The sequence below is a fragment of the Monodon monoceros genome, unplaced genomic scaffold (genome assembly GCF_005190385.1).
Source record: "Monodon monoceros isolate NGI ecotype Baffin Bay Population unplaced genomic scaffold, NGI_Narwhal_1 Super_Scaffold_14, whole genome shotgun sequence".
Taxonomy (NCBI): Eukaryota; Metazoa; Chordata; class Mammalia; order Artiodactyla; family Monodontidae; genus Monodon; species Monodon monoceros.
The window spans coordinates 57263940-57282826 of record NW_021703770.1 but is presented as its reverse complement, the minus strand read 5'-3'; the positions used below and the strand labels follow the sequence as shown (position 1 = coordinate 57282826).

At 37.3% G+C, this 18887-nt stretch overlaps 1 protein-coding gene across 1 annotated transcript in view; it reads left to right on the top strand.

Moving 5' to 3' along the window:
• HNF4G (hepatocyte nuclear factor 4 gamma) overlaps window positions 1-18887 on the top strand; it is a 125744-nt gene that overhangs the window by 33413 nt on the left and 73444 nt on the right. The window contains exon 2 of the mRNA XM_029222893.1: window positions 18466-18522. The gene's annotated coding sequence lies outside the window, so the exon portion shown is untranslated. The remainder of the gene's footprint in view (window positions 1-18465; window positions 18523-18887) is intronic.

Genomic DNA, 18887 nt, shown 5'->3' with positions numbered 1-18887 from the left:
CCTTTTAATGTGCTGTTGGATTCTGTTTGCTAGTATTTTGTTGAGGATTTTTGCATCTATGTTCCTCAGAGATATTGGCCTGTAGTTTTCTTTCTTTGTGACATCTTTGTCTGGTTTTGGTATCAGGGTGATGGTGGCCTCTCAAATGAGTTTGGGAGTGTTCCTCCCTCTGCTATATTTTGGAAGAGTTTGAGAAGGATAGGTGTTAGCTCTTCTCTAAATGTTTGATAGAATTCACCTGTGAAGGCATCTGATCCTGGGCTTTGGTTTGCTGGAAGATTTTTAATCACAGTTTCAATTTCAGTGCTTATGATTGGTGTGTTCATATTTTCTATTTCTTCCTGGTTCAGTCTCAGAAGTCTGTGCATTTCTAAGAATTTGTCCATTTCTTCCAGGTTGTACATTTTATTGGCATATAGTTACTTACAGTAATCTCTCATGATCCTTTGTATTTCTGCAGTGTCATTTGTTACTTCTCCTTTGTAACTTCTAATTCTATTGATTTGAGTCTTCTCCGTTTTTTTCTTGATTAGTCTGGCTAGTGGTTTATCAGTTTTGTTTATCTTCTCAAACAACCATTTGTGGTTTGTTGATCTTTGCTGTTGTTTCATTTCTTTTTCATTTATTTCCGATCTGATCTATATGATTTTTCTTCTGCTAACTGTGGGGTTTTTTGTTCTTCTTTCTCTAATTGCTTTAGGTGTAAGGTTAGGTTGTTTATTTGAGATGTTCCTTGTTTCTTAATGTAGGATTGTATTGCTAAAATCTTGCCTCTTAGAACTGCTTTTGCTGCATCCCATAGGTTTTGGGTCATCGTGTTTTCATTGTCATTTGTTTCTAGGTATTTTTTGATTTCCTCTTTGATTTCTTCAGTGATCTCTTGGTTATTAAGTACCATATTATTTAGCCTCCATGTGTTTGTATTTTTTACAGATTTTTTCCTGTAGTTGATATCTAGTCTCATAGTGTTGTGGTCAGAAAAGATACTTGATACAATTTCAATTTTCTTAAATTTCCCAAGCCTTGATTTGTGACCCAAGATATGATCTGTTCTGGAGAATGTTCCATGAGCACTTGAGAAGAAAGTGTATTCTGTTGTTTTGGGATGGAATGTCCTATAAATATCAATTAAGTCCATCTTGTTTCATGTATCATTTAAAGCTTGTGTTTCCTTATTTATTTTCATTTTGGATGATCTGTCCATTGGTGAAAGTGGGGTGTTAAAGTCACCTACTATGGTTGTGTTACTGTCAATTTCCCCTTTTATGGCTGTTAGTATTTGCCTCATGTATTGAGGTGCTCCTATTTTGGGTGCATAAATATTTACAATTGTTATATCTTCTTCTTGGATTGATCCCTTGATCATTATGTAGCGTCCTTCTTTGTCTCTTGTAATAGTCTTTGTTTTAAAGTCTCTTTTGTCTGATATGAGAATTGCTACTCCAGCTTCCTTTTGATTTCCATTTGCATGGAATATCTTTTTCCATCCCCTTACTTTCAGTCTGTATGTGTCCCTAGGTCTGAAGTGGGTCTCTTGTAGACAGCATATAGATGGGTCTTGATTTTGTATCCATTCAGCAAGCCTGTGTCTTTTGGTTGGAGCATTTAATCAGTTCACATTTAAGGCAATTATCGATATGTATGTTCCTATGACCATATTCTTAATTGTTTTGTGTTTGTTATTGTAGGTCTTTTCCTTCTCTTGTGTTTCCTGCCTAGAGAAGTTCCTTTAGCATTTGTTGTAAAGCTGGTTTGGTAGTACTGAATTCTCTTAGCTTTTGCTTGTCTGTGAAGGTTTTAATTTCTCCGTCAAATCTGAATGAGATCCTTGCTGGCTTGAGTAATCTTGGTTGTAGGTTTTTCCCCTTCATCACTTTAAATATGTCCTGCCACTACCTTCTGGTTTGCAGAGTTTCTGCTGAAAGATCAGCTGTTAACCTTATGGGGATTCCCTTGTTTGTTGTTTGTTGCTTTTCCCTTGCTGCTGTTATTTTTTCTTTGTATTTAATTTTTGATAGTTTAATATGTGCCTTGGCATGTTTCTCCTTGGATTTATCCTGTATGGGACTCTCTGTGCTTCCTGGACTTGATTAACTATTTCCTTTCCCATATTAGGGAACTTTTCACCTATAATCTTTTCAAATATTTTCTCAGTCCCTTTCTTTTTCTCTTCTTCTTCTGGGACCCCTATAATTTGAATGTTGGTGTTTTAATGTTGTCCCAGAGGTCTCTGAGACTGCCCTCAATTCTTTTCATTCTTTTTTCTTTATTCTGGTCTGCAGTAGTTATTTCCACTATTTTATCTTCCAAGTCACTTATACGTTCTTCTGCCTCAGTTATTCTGCTATTGATCCCTTCTAGAGTATTTTTAATTTCATTTACTGTGTTGTTCATCACTGTTTGTTTGCTCTTTAGTTCTTCTAAGTCCTTGTTAAACATTTCTTGTATTTTCTCCATTCTATTTCCAAGATTTTGGATCATCTTTACTATCATTATTCTGAATTCTTTTTCAGGTAGACTGCCTATTTCTTCTTCATTTGTTAGGTCTGGTCGGTTTTGACCTTGGTCCTTCATCTGCTCTGTGTTTCTCTGTCTTCTCATTTTGCTTCACTTACTGTGTTTGGTGTCTCCTTTTTGCAGGCTGCAAGTTCGTAGTACCCATTGCTTTTGGTGTCTGCCCCCAGTGGCTAAGGTTGGTTCAGTGGGTTGTGTAGGCTTCCGGGTGGAGGGGACTAGTGCCTGTGTTCTGGTGGATGAAGCTGCATCTTGTCTTTCTGGTGGGTAGGTCCATGTCTTGTGGTGTGTTTTGGGTTGTCTGTGGCCTTATTATGATTTTAGGAAGCCTCTCTGCTAATGGGTGGGGCTGTGTTCCTGTCTTCCTAGCTGTTTGGCATAGGGTGTCCAGCACTCCAGCTTGCTGGTCATTGAGTGGAGATGGGTTTTGGCATTGAGATGAAGATCTCTGGGACATTTTCACCGTTTGATATTATGTGGAGCTGGGAGGTCTCTTGTGGACCAATGTACTGAACTTGGCTATCCCACCTCTGAGGCAGTGCCCTGACGCCTGGTTGGAGCACGAAGAGCCTGTCATCCACACAGCTCAGAATAAAAGGGAGGAAAAAGAAAGAAAGAAAGATGAAAGGAAGGAAGGAAGGAAGAAAGAAAGAAGAGAGCAACCAAACCAAAAAACAAATCCACCAATGTTAACAAGAGCTAACGACTATACTAAAAAAAACCAAAAACAAACAAACAAAAAACTGGAGAGACAGAACCCTAGGAAAAATGGTAAAAGCAAAGCTATACAGACAAAATTACACAAGAAGCATACACATACACACTCACAAAAAGAGAAAAAGGGAAAAAGAAAACATATTTTTGCTCCCAAAGTCCACCTCCTCAATTTGGGATGGTTTGTTGTCTATTCATGTATTCCACAGATGCAGGTACATCAAGTTGATTGTGGAGATTTAATCCACTGCTCCTGAGGCTGCTGGGAGAGATTTCTCTCTCTCTTCTTTGTTTTCACAGCTCCTGGGGTTCAGCTTTGGATTTGGCCCCACCTCTGCGTGTAGGTCACTTGAGGGCATGTGTTCCTCGTTCAGTCAGGACAGGGTTATAGGAGCAGCTGATTCGGGGGCTCTGGCTCACTCAGGCCAGGGTGAGGGAGGGGTACGGATGTGGGGCGAGCCTGTGGCCACATAGGCTGGTGTGATGTTGCTCCAGCCTGAGGTGCCCTGCATTCTCCCGGGGAAGTTGTCCCTGGATCACGGGACCCTGGCAGTGGCGAGCTGCACAGGCTCCCAGGAGGGGAGGTGCGGAGAGTGACCTGTGCTTGCATACAGGCTTCTTGGTGGCGGCAGCAGCGGCCCTAGCGTCTCATCCCTGTCTCTGGAGTCCGCACTGGTAGCTGGTAGCTGTGGCTTGGGCCCGTCTCTGGAGCTCCTTTAAGCAGTACTCTGAATCCCCTCTCCTCGCGCACCAGGAAACAAAGAGGCAAGAGAAAGTCTGTTGCCTCTTCGGCAGGTCCAGACTTTTTCCCGGACTCCCTCCTGGCTAGCCGTGCTTCACTAATCCCCTGCAGGCTGTGTTCACGCTGCCAACCCCAGTCCTCTCCCTGCGCTCCGACCGAAGCCCAAGCCTCAGCTCCCAGCCCCGCCCGCCCCAGCAGGTGAGCAGACAAGCCTCTCGGGCTGGTGAGTGCTGGTCGGCACCTATCCTTTGTTCGGGAATGTCTCCACTGTGCCCTCCGCACCCCGTTGCTGCGCTCTCCTCCATGGCACCGAAGCTCGCCCCCTCCGCCAACTGCAGTCTCTGCCCGCGAAGGGGCTTACTAGTGTGTGGAAACCTTTCCTCCTTCATGGCTCCCTCCCACTGGTGTGGGTCCCGTCCCTATTCTTTTGTCTCTGTTTTTTCTTTTTTCTTTTGCCCTACCCAGGTACATGGGAAGTTTCTTGCCTTTTGGGAAGTCTGAGGTCTTCTGCCTGCATTCAGTAGGTGTTCTGTAGGAGTTGTTCCACGTGTAGATGTATTTCTGATGTATTTGTGGGGAGGAAGGTGATCTCCACGTCTTACTCTTCCGCCATCTTGAAGCTCCTCTAGCCTATGGCCTCTTGAAACACCTATTTTTTGCCTGAACGAAGGGAATCGTATAAGAACATGCTGTTATTAAAAGTTAAACTACTTAGAAGCACTCGTATATGTGGATGTTAGTATAAACATTAGGATTTGGGAGGGAATGATGTAAGATTGTCAATCATATATGAAAAATGAGATATAGGCATTGAGTCCCTCCTCCCCCCCATTACTCCCACACCCATCCGTTTTCTGCAAATAACATATTCCTCAAATGCATTTTCTATTCCATCAAAAACCAAATAAGTAATTAGTCTTCCAAATTAAGTATATCAACCCTCAGAGTAATAAAACACTAACTGTAAGATTTTTAGAGATTGACTTCCTGAAAAATTAATACCAGATAACTGTACTCTTTTTGAGAACAAAAAGTGTAATAGTTTTTGAGAACATAATATTTATGAACTTTTTTAACCTAAGTGTTATGTTTCATATAGCTCTTCCATCTGTCTCTATTTAGAAATATTTTATTTATTCATATTTAGGTAATCACATTGCTTCGAGACAGATAGGAAATGATTGATAATTTTTAAAAATTTTCATAAAATGTTGATATCTTTAGTCACACACATATTCAACAATGGCAACAATGCAATGATTAATGTTCAGGTAATTTATGCTCCAGAGAACAATTAAATCAATTGCTACAACCTGGAATTTCCTATTATGCATGAACTTTGAAGAACTATAATTTTCTGGATAACTCAGCTGAAAGTATAGGAAAATGAAATGTGCAAGTAATTTCAGAAAATGTTCTACTAACATTTATCTTGATAAATTATTTCAGTTCTACGTTTGATTTTGCAGACACATCACAATGTCATTGTGTCATTGAGATAACTGAAAAAGCTCATAGAAGTGATAATTGCCTCTATATTTTCCAGTTGGATGTTAAAATGATTTAAAAAAAAATTACCATGATGCACTGTTAACACAATTTCTTCTATAAGTTACTTTAGCTGCTTTTAAAATATTAGCAGTTGTGGTATTTGCATATTTTCTCTATGAATACTGATTTAATCTCATCTCCCTCAAAAAACTAAACCAAACCAAACCAAACCAAAAGCAAAAACAGAACGTCCTAATTGAATAGAGTAATAACTCTATGGAATTAGGTATTCTAAATCAGAACTGGTTTGTAGCATGTTGTACAAACTTTCCTATCTTATGAACATAATTGACTAAGTGGTTATGGGAACTATAAAATACATTTTTCACCTGACACTTCTTTGTCCAGGAGTACACAACATTTTATAAACCTGCCCTTAACCTCACATACCTAAAAGGCTCATTTTCTACCCTTCTGAGAGCTTATTCTCTATGTAAGATCTTAATTGAATTATTCAAAATTCAGCATAGCATTTATATTATTACTGAGGAAGGAAACAAAAGTAGAAGGTTAATTCTGGATGCATTGAGCACCTACTAAGAATGAGATTTGAAGTTTGAGGGTGGTATGAGCACAGAGATATAACACAGTTCAAGGAGAGACTTATGGGACTATTATAAGCATTTGCTGATTTGTATGCTTTCATCGTCCCAAAGGAAGCAGGGATCAAATTTTTGTGATTTCTACTGAAACACAAAATAAAACAAAAACCCATTCTGACTTGAACAATTCAGATATATGTGAATGTCTCCATTACCCTGTAAGCTCCTTGAAGGCAGGAATTATACCTTCTTCATTTCTTTGTTTCCTAAATGCCTGGTACATGTGTTACATTTATTTAATTGAATTTACACCCTCGTGGGAAGAGGCAATAACCTCCACTTACAGGTTGGCATTCAAGGGCAGAGTTCATGTTCCTTCAGCATAGTAACTCAGTCAAAGTTAAGAACACAGTTTTCACCTCATGAATGCTTTTAAATCTGAAGCAAAATTACAAGAATAATAATAATCCCTCTTGCTCTATTTTTATTTTCCTAATGACTTCCTGACATTTTAAACTATTTTTAATAGATAAAATATTAATGTAAAAATTCTGATTAACTTAAAATATATAATTTTAAGGGACAGTAATGATTTTTTTATCTTAGATAGTAAGATTATGAAACAAGCTATTGTAATTATATTCAAAATACAATATAAAATATTAGGCATTTAAAATTTTTACCATATATTTTTTGTTCACTTATAATAACTACATTCATTTAAAGTTCATTCAACAAATGTTTATGTATATGTCTGTCTGTCATCTATCTGCCTATCTATCCATCTGTCATTCACACACTTCTAGGCAGGGTGGGATTATAGAGACATAATTCCTATTCTGTAATGAGAAGGGGCTTCATAGTAGCTAGGTGAACAACACGCATAAAATTGAATCGAATGTAAGCTAAATGATAATATCAAACGTGTCTTATAGCAGTATGTATTTGACTGCATCCCTAGTCAGTATGATATTCATGAGTGTCATGAGTTCTTAGGAAGGAGAGATCACTGTGGTCTGTCAAGAATATAAGACCTACTGTGCAGAATTTTAAACTCGTGTTTGAATTTTTCTCATTATGTAGAAAATTCTGATTTCTCTGTGCTAAACAAATAAGCTATATAAAATATGATCAGGAAATCAATAGGAGCATGAAAAAAATAGCGGCTTTGTTGGGTGATAGGATTCCAGATAATAAGATATTTATTCTAGCCTTGACTTCATAATATTGCTTGTGTAGTCCTGTTTATATAAATGAACTGTATACTTTGGCTTCATATTAGCAAAGAGAAATAAATTCTGCTATGTCCTTGTTTAAAATCAAGTAACTAATTCATGTATATCTTCATTCAGGGAATGTTTATTCATTTATGCATTTAATCATATACTGTTTATTCATACCTCCTGTCTTAGTTTGAGCTGCTCTAACAAATTACTGTAGACTGGGTGGCTTAAACAACAAACATTTATTTCTCAGAGTTCTGGAGGCTGGAAGTCCAGGATCATGGCACCAGCACGGTACCAGCCCTCTTCAGGGTTGCAGACAGCTGACGTCTTGCTGTATCCTCACATGGCAGAAAGACATCTAGCTAGCTCTCTGGCCTCTTCTTATAAGGGCACTAATCCTATTCATAAGCATTCCACCTTCATGACCTAATAACCTCCCAAAGGTCTCACCTCTAAATACCATCACATTGAGATTAGGGTTTCAAAATATGAACTTCAGGAGGACACGAACATTCAGTTTATAACACTTCCTATCCATTGGAGTGATCCAGATATTGATGGTGGGATGGACCAGCACTTGTCTTCAGAGTGCTAGCAGTCTAGAAAAAGTTCCCCATCTCTGAATGGTAAATTTATGTGTGTGTGTGTGTCTATGTGTGTGTGTGTGTTTGCATGTATATGGCCATATAAGTGTATGAAACTCTGTAAGTATTTAATGAGCTCCTATTAGCTTCATACAAGATACAGGTACTTTTCTGTTTGGTGATGTATGAAATTCATTCTCACATCCCAGGTAAGAAACACCCAAAGTAGAAGTTTTCTGAGAGCCAAAGCAAAACAACCACATGAGATCTGAAAGATCTTTTGGTCAATATCAATAATGGTTCCCTAAAGAGTTGTTTTACAAATGACATAGGTAGTGTCTTGATGTGATATACATACCAGTTGAAAAGCATATGCCATGAAAAATAGGGGGAATTTTGTAATTATTTTTCCTTAGTCACATTTTATACTTTTTAGAGTGATCAAGATTTTCAGTGAGAATTCACCTAGTTGTGAGGCCTCCTGGATACTAATTAACTTTTGCCATGTTATGATGCTGTACACAGAACGGTTAAATACATTGCATCTGAGAAAAAAAATCTCTTTAAAAACACTGTGTACACAAAGAATTCCTGAAAGTGACTGGTAACTAAGTGGTTTGAAAGAGTTAAAATAGTTCCCTATAGGGCTAGTTCATGAAGACAATACCTAGCCCTGTATTGAAAAAACGGACATGGTTTTCAAACTTAGTCTCTTTATGTGGGAAGATTGTGGTGACAGAAAATGCTTATTTCCTTTAATTCAGTTTACCACTTAATCTATAAATGCAAACAATGTTAAAGAATGCTCGAAAAAAATAAATTTGGAAGCCAACATTAACCTCCCAAACCAGCTGAAGTTGCTCAAAAGACAATAAGGGCAAAATTTCATTATATAGACTTCAAGTGGGATTTTAAAAAACCCCATAGCCTTTCCAACTAAAATGATGAATGCTGTTCTGATTCTAATTGACAAGTGTTATATATAAAAGAGTTCTTGCCTTCATTCTTATCAAAACTATGGGGATTTCCAATGATAGGACAATATTATGTGGGTGGAAACTTCTCAGAAGAATAGAGAACTTATCAGTATTTACTTAGCTTCTATTACGTTCAGTGCCATAAAAGCAACTACACTCATAAATTTATAGCCAGTCAAGGATATTGCCTCTTCCCCAAAGAGGCTAGATATTAAAGGAGTAGAGTGAATGAGCTCAAATCATGAAGTGGTTTCAATATTGGAGGACTTTTCCCCCTTCATATTTCAATTTGTAGACAGTATGTTATGAAGAATCACTGGCTAGATAAATTTAGGTGTTCAGAAGCAAAAAACAATCTTAACCATTTTTTCTTACGAGTTTTCTTTTTCTTCTACAATTAGTAATTAATAATAATACCTACACTTTAATGAACTCTAACTGTAGACTAATGGTCACCAAACTTGCTTGAATAAATGTTTTTTTATAAATTCACCTTTCCAGATAAAGAAACCAGAGGTTCATAGAGGTTAGGAATCTAGCTCAAAATCGCATAGCAGAGACAGGGCTTAAGCCCAGATCTTTCTGATTCTGGAGCAGATTCTGTATTAGCTTCCTAATTCTACTGTAACAAATTACCACCAACTGAGTGGCTTGAAATAACACAGATTTATTATTTTACAGCTCTTAAGGTCAGAAGTCCAAAAGAGGTCTCACTGGTCTAAATTCCAGGCGTCAGCAAGGCTGCATTCCTCTGCAGACTCTAGGGGAGGATGTGTTCTCTTGCCTTTTTCTGCTTCTACAATCTTCCTCCATTCCTTGGCTCATGGCCCCTTCTTCCATCTTCCATCTTCAAAGCCAACAACCCCATCGCTCTAACCTTTTTCTTTTTTTTTAAATAATAAATTTATTTATTTATTTATCTATTTTTGGCTGCGTTGGGTCTTCGTTGCTGCACGCAGGCTTTCTCTGGTTGCGGCTAGCGGGGGCTACTCATTGTTGCAGTGCTCGGGCTTCTCAATGCTGTGGCTTTCTCTTGTTGTGGAGCACGGGCTCTCGGCGTGCAGGCTTCAGTAGTTGTGGCTCACAGGCTCTAGAGCACAGGCTCAGTAGTTGTGGCACACGGGCTTAGTTGCTCTGCAACATGTGGGATCTTCCTGGACCAGGGATTGAACCTGTGTCTCCTGCATTGGCAGGTGGATTCTTAACTACTGCACCACCAGGGAAGTCCCTCTAACCTTTATTTCTGTCATCACATCTACTTTTCTGACTCTCTTGTCTCCCTGTTCCGTATTTTAAAAACTCTTGTAACTACACTGGGCCCATCCAGACTATCCACGATAATCTCCTTATTTAAAGGTCCTTAATCACATCTGCAAAGTCACTTGCCATATAAGGTAACATATTCATAGCTTCCAAAGATTAGGCATCTTTGAAAGACCATTAATCTGCCTACCACAGAAGTTAAAGTAGATCTAGGTAAATATACTGCAGTTGCACGTGTATTTTAAAATTAATATTTTGATATTGTAATTTAGTAGCCCGAAATTATAATCAGTAAGATTAATGATCACTAAAATGATGATAGTATATAATATGAATATATTATGTAATCTGTATATAGTATATAATATATTATACAATGGAATGGTTTTGAATCCAGAAAAATTCCTGCTGCATCATTTACTACCTGTAAAACCTGAGGTAAATCTCTTAGTGCCATTTCTTTAGAATTGAAATGGTGGTAAATTAAAACAAAATTTATCCTTAGAACAAATGGAAACAAACAATTAGATGGTAGATGGTCTACAAATAACATTCCGCTGCTCAGTATTCTCTTTTTTACTTTCTAGTATTCAGTGCCTGCTTTGTTTGTTTTTACTATAATGTTAAATTTGGGTATTTGAATTAATTCATTAACCTGATGATGGCTTTTTCTCATTCCATTTCAGGTACTTAGTTTTTTAAGATGAAGTTTTCTTTGTTGTTTGTTATTATTATAAGTGTACAACTAGTAGTTTTGTGGGAAATGGATCCTGGGTCAGTCTTTTATTGGGCTGGCCAAAAAGTTTATTTGGGTTTTTCCGTAAGACCGTATGAAAAAACCCGAGCAAACTTTTTGGCCAGCCTAATAAAAATGATTTTTTTTTTTTCTTTTTTTTTTTTTGAGGTATGCGGGCCTCTCACTATTGTGGCCTCTCCCATTGCGGAGCACAGGCTCCAGACACGCAGGCCCAGTGGCCATGGCTCATGGACCGAGCTGCTCCACGGCATGTGGGATCCTCCCAGACCAGGGCACGAACCCGTGTCCCCTGCATTGGCAGGTGGACTCTCAACCACTGTGCCACCAGGGAAGCCCTAAAAATGATTTTTAAAGATAAACCATGATGAAAAATCTGAAAGAGAAATTAAGAACACACTCCCATTTACCATTGCAACAAAAAGAATAAAGTACCCAGGAATAAACCTACCTAAGGAGACAAAAGACCTGTATGCAGAAAACTATAAGACACTGATGAAAGAAATTAAAGATGATACAAACAGATGGAGAGATATACCATGTTCTTGGATTGGAAGAATCAACATTGTGAAAATGACTATACTACCCAAAGTAATCTACAGATTCAATGCAATCCCTATAAACTACCACTGGCATTTTTCACAGAACTAGAACAAAAAATTTCACAATATTTATGGAAACACAAAAGGCCCCAAATATCCAAAGCAATCTTGAGAAAGAAAAATGGAGCTGGAAGAATCAGGCTCCCTGACTTCAGACTATACTACAAAGCTACAGTAATCATGACAGTGTGCTACTGGCACAAAAACAGAAATATAGATCAGTGGAACAGGATAGAAAGCACAGAGATAAACCCACACACATATGGTCACCTTATCTTTGGTAAAGGAGGCAAGAATATACAATGGAGAAAAGACAGCCTCCCTAATAAGTGGTGCTAGGAAAACTGGACAGCTATATATAAAAGAATGAAATTAGAAAACTTCCTAACACCATACACAAAAATAAACTTAAAATGGATTAAAGACCTAAATGTAAGGCCAGACACTATAAAACTCTTAGAGGAAAACATAGGCAGAACACTCTATGACATAACTCACAGCAAGATCCTTTTTGACCCACCTTCTAGAGAAATGGAAATAAAAACAAAAATAAACAAATGGGACCTAATGAAACTTAAAAGCTTTTGAACAGCAAAGGAAACCATAAACAAGACAAAAAGACAACCCTCAGAATGGGAGAAAATATTTGCAAATGAAGCAACTGACATAGGATTAATCTCCAAAATACACAAGCAGCTCATGCAGCTCAATATCAAAAAACCAAACAACCCAATCACCAAATGGGCAGAAGACCTAAATAGACATTTCTCCAAAGAAGATATACAGATTGTCAACAAACACATGAAAGGTTGCTCAATATCACTAATCATTAGAGAAATGCAAAGCAAAACTACAATGAGATATCACCTCACACTGGTCAGAATGGCCATCATCAAAAAATCTACAAACAATAAATGCTGGAGGAGGTGTGGAGAAAAGGGAACCCTCTTGCACTGTTGGTGGGAATGTAAATTGATCCAGCCACCATGGAGAATAGTATGGAGGTTCCTTATAAAAATAAAAATAGAACTACCATAGGACCCAGCAATCCCACTACTGGGCATATACCCTGAGAAAACCATAATTCAAAAAGAGTCATGTACCACAATGTTCATTGCAGCTCTATTTACAATAGTCAGGACATGGAAGCAACCTAAGTCCCCACTGACAGATGAGTGGATAAAGAAGATGTGGCACATATATACAATGGAATATTACTCAGCCATAAAATAAACGAAATTGAGTTATTTGTCGAGGTGGATGGACCTAGAGTCTGTCATACAGAGTGAAGTAAGTCAGAAAGAGAAAAACAAATACCGAATTCTAACACATATATATGGAATGTAAAAAAGTGGTTGTGATGAACCTAGGGGCAGGACAGGAATAAAGATGCAGATGTAGAGAGTGGACTTAAGGACATGGGGAGGGGGAAGGGTAAGCTGGGATGAAGTGAGAGAGTAGCATTGACATATACACACTACCAAATGTAAAATAGATAGCTAGTGGGAAGTAGCTACGTAGCACAGGGAGATCAACTCAGTGCTTTGTGACCACCTAGAGAGGTGGGATAGGGACGGTGGGTGGGAGACACGAGAGGGAGGAGATATAGGGATATATGTATATGTATAGCTGATTCACTTTGTTATAAAGCAGAAACTAACACACCATTGTAAAGCAATTATACTCCAATAAACGTGTTAAAAAATAAAATAAAATAAAGATAAATCACAATCTCATGTTCTAGGAGAGTTATAACGAAAGTACCATCTCTGCCTTATCGTTCCCTACTTCAATCACGTTCTCAGCGGTAACTCCTACCTGTGGATTTTTAGTTGTTTTTCTTCGGACGGCTATTCTGCAATTCTTGATCACATGACTGTCAAATTTGAACTGATATAGCTGACTTCCGGTGTGAAAGTTGAGGATCTTTCCCACTTAGCTTACCTCACCTTTCCCCGTCCCTCCTTTTAATATTTGACATTTATAGTTTTAGCTTTGTTCTTCTATTGATTACTTTTATAACTCAAAATAATGTAGTTAAAGTTTATTTCTTTTTTCCAACAAGTCTATACAGTTCACTTTCTAAGACAAGTTATTAATACTTCCACCCATGTCCTCAAATTTTCCTTCCTCCTCAGGCTAACTTCTTTAGTCAGCTAAACTTTTACTTTTATATTGTCAAGCTTGTTTATATTTACATTCTTTCTATAACAGCCACTGTCTTCCTTTTTTTAATATGTTGACTCTAAATGTTGGAAACCTGTAAACAGTATTGACACTCCACTAACATTATCTAATGCTGAATCACAACTAGTGTGCTGTGTTCTTGGATAGAGTCCCATCCCAGTCCCATGCTTGGAAAAAAGTTCACCATGTCCAAATGGACTCTCTCTTTATTATTTATTTATTTATTTTTAAAATTCAGTTGCTTGAAGTCATTCCAAATTACATTTGCTTTATGTGTGGGCCTTGACTTTTTCATACAGGTTTGTTTTTATTCTGAATTTTGTTTCGTTTTACTTCCTGCTCTAAATTTTCTGTTATCTGTATTTTATTTTTCCCCTCAAAGTCTCAGAGTTTTTTCCCCTGGAAACTTCCCTTGTGAAGCTCTACATATTTTTTAAGTCTCACAATGCAGTATCCCAAAATTTCAGAAGGATATGAGTGTGGGCCTTTTTTCACTCCTTGCATTGGGATCCCCATGGGCCTGTTCAATTTTGAAACTCATTATCATTCTTTAGTTTGGGAATATTTTCTTGTTTTTTCTTTGATGATTTCTTCTTTCCCATTTCTTTGTTTTTTATTTTCTCATTTTCATTTCTATTCATTGGACCTCCTAGATTAGTTTTCTTTGTCTCTTGTCTTTATTTAATCTTTTTATTCTCTTTCACTTTTGCTCTTCACATAAGAAATACTTCTATTGCTTACTTTTCAGTCTTCAGGTGCATTTCATGTTTTTGTTATTATATGTTTAATATCTAAGGTCTCTTTCTAGTTCTATGATTATTTCTATTTTTTAATTTATATTAATTTTTTGAAACTATAAGAAATACCATACATGCATAAAATCAGACATTGTCTTCAAGTTTGTCTTGGCTACTCTTATTCTTTTCAATACCATATAGATATTTAGAATGACCTTGTTAATATTCACTAAAAATCATGCTTGGATTTTCATTGGAAATGCTATAACTTCGTTGATTAATTTGCAAAGAGTTGGAAAACCTTTATTTATTGAGTAAGGTAATCCATGAACATGATATATCCCTCTGTTGGTATTTTCTTCAACTTTGGGGTTTTCTGAATGGGAGTATTTCACATATATGTATCTTAACAAGTATATTATGATTTTATAGAAAACCACAATTTTAAGGGAAAAAAATACCCCTCTGTTTACTTGGAGGTAAAGGAAAAGCTGTGTTAATCAACTCTTGCTACAATACTGCATAACAACAATGACAAAATCATAAAATGCTCAGTGACTTATTGATGTTTTATTTATTTTTACACTCCTGAGGGTATAAAGTAGCCAATCTAGGCTAGGCTCCTTTGGGTTAAGGCTACATTACAGGCTTCTGATGAGGTTTCAGGCCTGAGGTCCAGGCTGAAGGAGCAGCAGAATGAGTGGCATGCTCTTTTCGTGGCAGATCACAGGCGCAGGAGAGAACAAGCTGAGCCATGCAAGCAGTTAGTTTCTGTTACATCATGTCCACTAACATTGTATTAGTCAAAGCAATTTCATGGCCAACCCCGACATGAGTGGGATAGGGAAGTGTATCCCACCCACAGTGGGAGGCACTGTAAAATTACATAGCACAGGGTGTGGATGTATAATCCTAGTACAAGAAACTGAATAATTGGATAATAATGCAGTTTATATCGGGAGGAACGTATATGAATAGAAGTACAAGTATTCTTGATGTGCATGACCTTTGTTTGTTTTCCACAAGCGTTTTTTTTTTTTAAGAGTTTCACTTATAAGATTAAAAACGTTTCTCATTTACTTTTTAGTGATATATAATTAGTTAACACTACTGCAGTGGTGGTGAAAATCAGACGGGAAAGGGCCTCAGTCTCTCTCATGAATATAAGATCCGTGTTTCAAACTGTCCAACCAATATTCCTCAGAGACCTTATCCTCAATATGCACCGTTATTTCACTAATTCTTTATTTACCCTAATCCCGATGCTCCTTAATTTCCCATCACCAGATCTCTCTTTTATCTTCAAGTTTTTCTTCTTTCGCATCCCTATAGCCAACTGGTGAACAGATCCTGTCAGTTCCAACTCTGTCAGTGTACTTTTCACATCCCCTCACTCCATTTTTACTCCATTAGAAATTTTCATCTTTAACCAGGAGTTTTGCCTCACAGACGGGTGGGGACAGAAACATCTTACAGAAAAGAAATCTGAGAGTGCCCCACGTTTAGGGGCCTCAGCTGCTAGGGCCCTAGCTCTGCATTGACTTAAATCTCAATGTCTCTAAGATAGCATCTAAAGCCCTTTAGAATTTGGTCTCAATGTTCTCTCACCTGGGGAACCTCCAGCTTCCACCTCCTCTCCTCTGTCTGCCACTCAACCTATGTGAAATGCTGACTTCCAAACATTTACTCTTCTAGATGATTCTCTCATGACCTTGGCCATCATCTCCTGTCTTCTCCACTCAGTAAACCCCGATTCACCTTCCAGATCCAGTTCAGATGCCACCTTTGTCCTCAGGCATTGCCTGACTCACAGTTGGCGGTCTTCTGGGGTTCTCTCAGCATTCTACCTGAATATCCATTACAGAATTTCTTTCTTGGATTCTTTACTTTTGATTATAAAAGTATAAAAAAAAACTTTATAAAAATGAAATGACACATATAATGTTAAGAAGAAAATAAAGTCTGTAGAAATCATTGTTCTTCTCTGCTAAGAGAATACAGTTAACATTTCGGTACTATTTTTTTTTTTTTTACAGGTTGGTTTATTTAATTTAACAATATGACAGGCATTTTTTCAATTATATTCTATTTTAAAAATTAATTTAGCTCTTTCTCACCCTAGATTGCTCATTCCTCCAAAGAACATCTATTCTCAGCTTATACCCTATTTCCCGTGAACAATGCAATGTCTGGCAAATAGGAAGTATTTAATTAATAGGTTTGTGAATGTGAAATGAAGTGGGAATATTCAATGAGCTAAAAAAGTGTAACTGTAGTCAGTGATAAATTACAAAAGTGGTAGTAGTTTACTAATGTCAGGGCATCATGTTATGTTAAATATGATTTTTGGAACGTTGGCACCTCGACAAGGCAATAGTTATGCTTTAATTCTGTGTTAATCGTATTTTCCTCTGTTTTAACCTTTGGAAATTATTTGCTATAAGGAATCCAGTCACATAAGGTTTTAAATATTGATCAAATGATACTGCAGCGTTAGTACACTGGTAAAAGATACAAAGGGTTAAATCATTCTAGTCCTCTTTTTTTTTTTTTTCTTTTAAAGTCATGTAACTTCTTTGTCTGATCTCCTTATGGTCCTTGTCACAACTGTAAGGCTTTTAATCACTCATACATTCAGGGAGTTGCTGCACTGCTGGAACCTTAATAATGTTCTAGTTTGTTTGGATGATCTTCCTGATAAAGTCCTGACAGTCTATAATGGGAAGACAATCAAAATAAAAAACACTCTAAGAGTTCAGGTAGTAGAGCATGCTATTACTTTTCACATGGTGCAAGGGTATTAAAATACTGACTTTCATGCTTTTGATTGAGTTTGTGATGAAATCCAAGAAAAATTGAAAATTTGAATTATTCTACTGCCAGTAGGGACAGTACATCATGAACAGAAAGCATGCATATGTAACCAATTCTTGTATCACAATCTGAAGAGTGTCAGATTGTCCCTCTTTTATATGAGTTTCTGTAGTATATCTAAGTAATTAATTCATTATATAGCTCTTTTATATTTGCAGTTACCACATGGAATTTTACAAACATATAAACTGTCATCTTTAGCACACACTGTTTGAATAGTTAATAATGACGACTTATCTTGATAGAGCATTTCAGATTTTTCCGGGTACTTTCCATTAAATTATCTGACTCACTGGCCCTTGTAAGCAAGCAGTTGAATTGTTATAATTCTCCACCTGTCCCATCCTTTCTGCCTCCTTCCCTCTTCTTGTTTCCCTGTTTCTTTTTCTTTCTTGTAAAGGAGGCTATTTGGTATATGGAAAGAGCACAGAATATGAATTCAGGTATTTCATTCCATCTTTGCCCCCACTGAATTTGGTTTTGGACAGATCACGTTCATTTCTCTGAACCATGGTTTCCTAATTGGCAAAATAAGGATAATGGCTAAAGTATATTCCTCAAAGTTGTGAGGATTAAGTCAGGTGAAATCTAGGGAAATTTAAAAAAAAACAAACAAAAAATGTAATGTCCATGTTAGCTTTCTTTAAGGGAAGCTTGGGATAATGGAAAGAGAACAGATTTTGGCCTCACTGCTTCTTTAGTAGGTACTTGATCAAGTTATCTAACATTTCTGAACTTCTTTTTCCTTTCTTTCCTTGTGAATAAAAGGGACCTAATAAATTTCTATCTTGTGAAATTGTTGAATAGAAAAAATAAGGTAACATATATACTGATCCTAACACAGTTCCTGAAACATAGCAGTGTACACTCTATTAAAAGTATTTTCTCTGCTTTCCTCTCTTCCTCCTACAATCCCTCTTCTCTTCCTCTTTTCTTCCTACCTTATTCTTCTTCCTCAACTTCCAGACAAGGTGAGCACATGATTGCAAAATCTTGAGATTTAATAAATTAACATGGTTTTTAGCATCAAGACTTTTTTAAACAAAATTGTAAGCTCGACTTGAGGCAGGAGATGGGGATCCTCTCTTTTGACTGAAGACCCCTTATTGTCATGCTTTGGAACCTCCACTGAGTCCTGAAAACTTTGTGCAGTAGAATTTGAAAACTGCTGATGTAGCCCCATGCTCTCATTTTACAGATGAGAAAACCGTATTTGAGAGAAGCTGAGTAGTGACTGGCCTAGACTTGCAAACTGGTAAGTGATGAGCCAAGGATAGAACTCAGTTGTTTTTCACCCTTACCCTATTGTTCCCCTTACTATGTGAAGGTACAGAGTGAAAAATATGCATAATTAAGATTCCTCTCTTGAAGGATATCACTGTCTATTTATGGAGATAGATGGAATTAAGGTATAAAAGATGAGGAAGTGCAAAGTAGCATGATACAGTTATGAAATGGTTGGAGTAGGTAAATACTTCAAGAAGAGAGGAGCTTGGATGATCATTATCCTTTGAGGGTGGACACGGCAAACTCCATGAGGGCAGGGACTTGTTTGCTCATTGTCATTTTGTTCCCAATGCATACAGAAATGACTGCCTTCCAAAAGGGGATTATTACTTG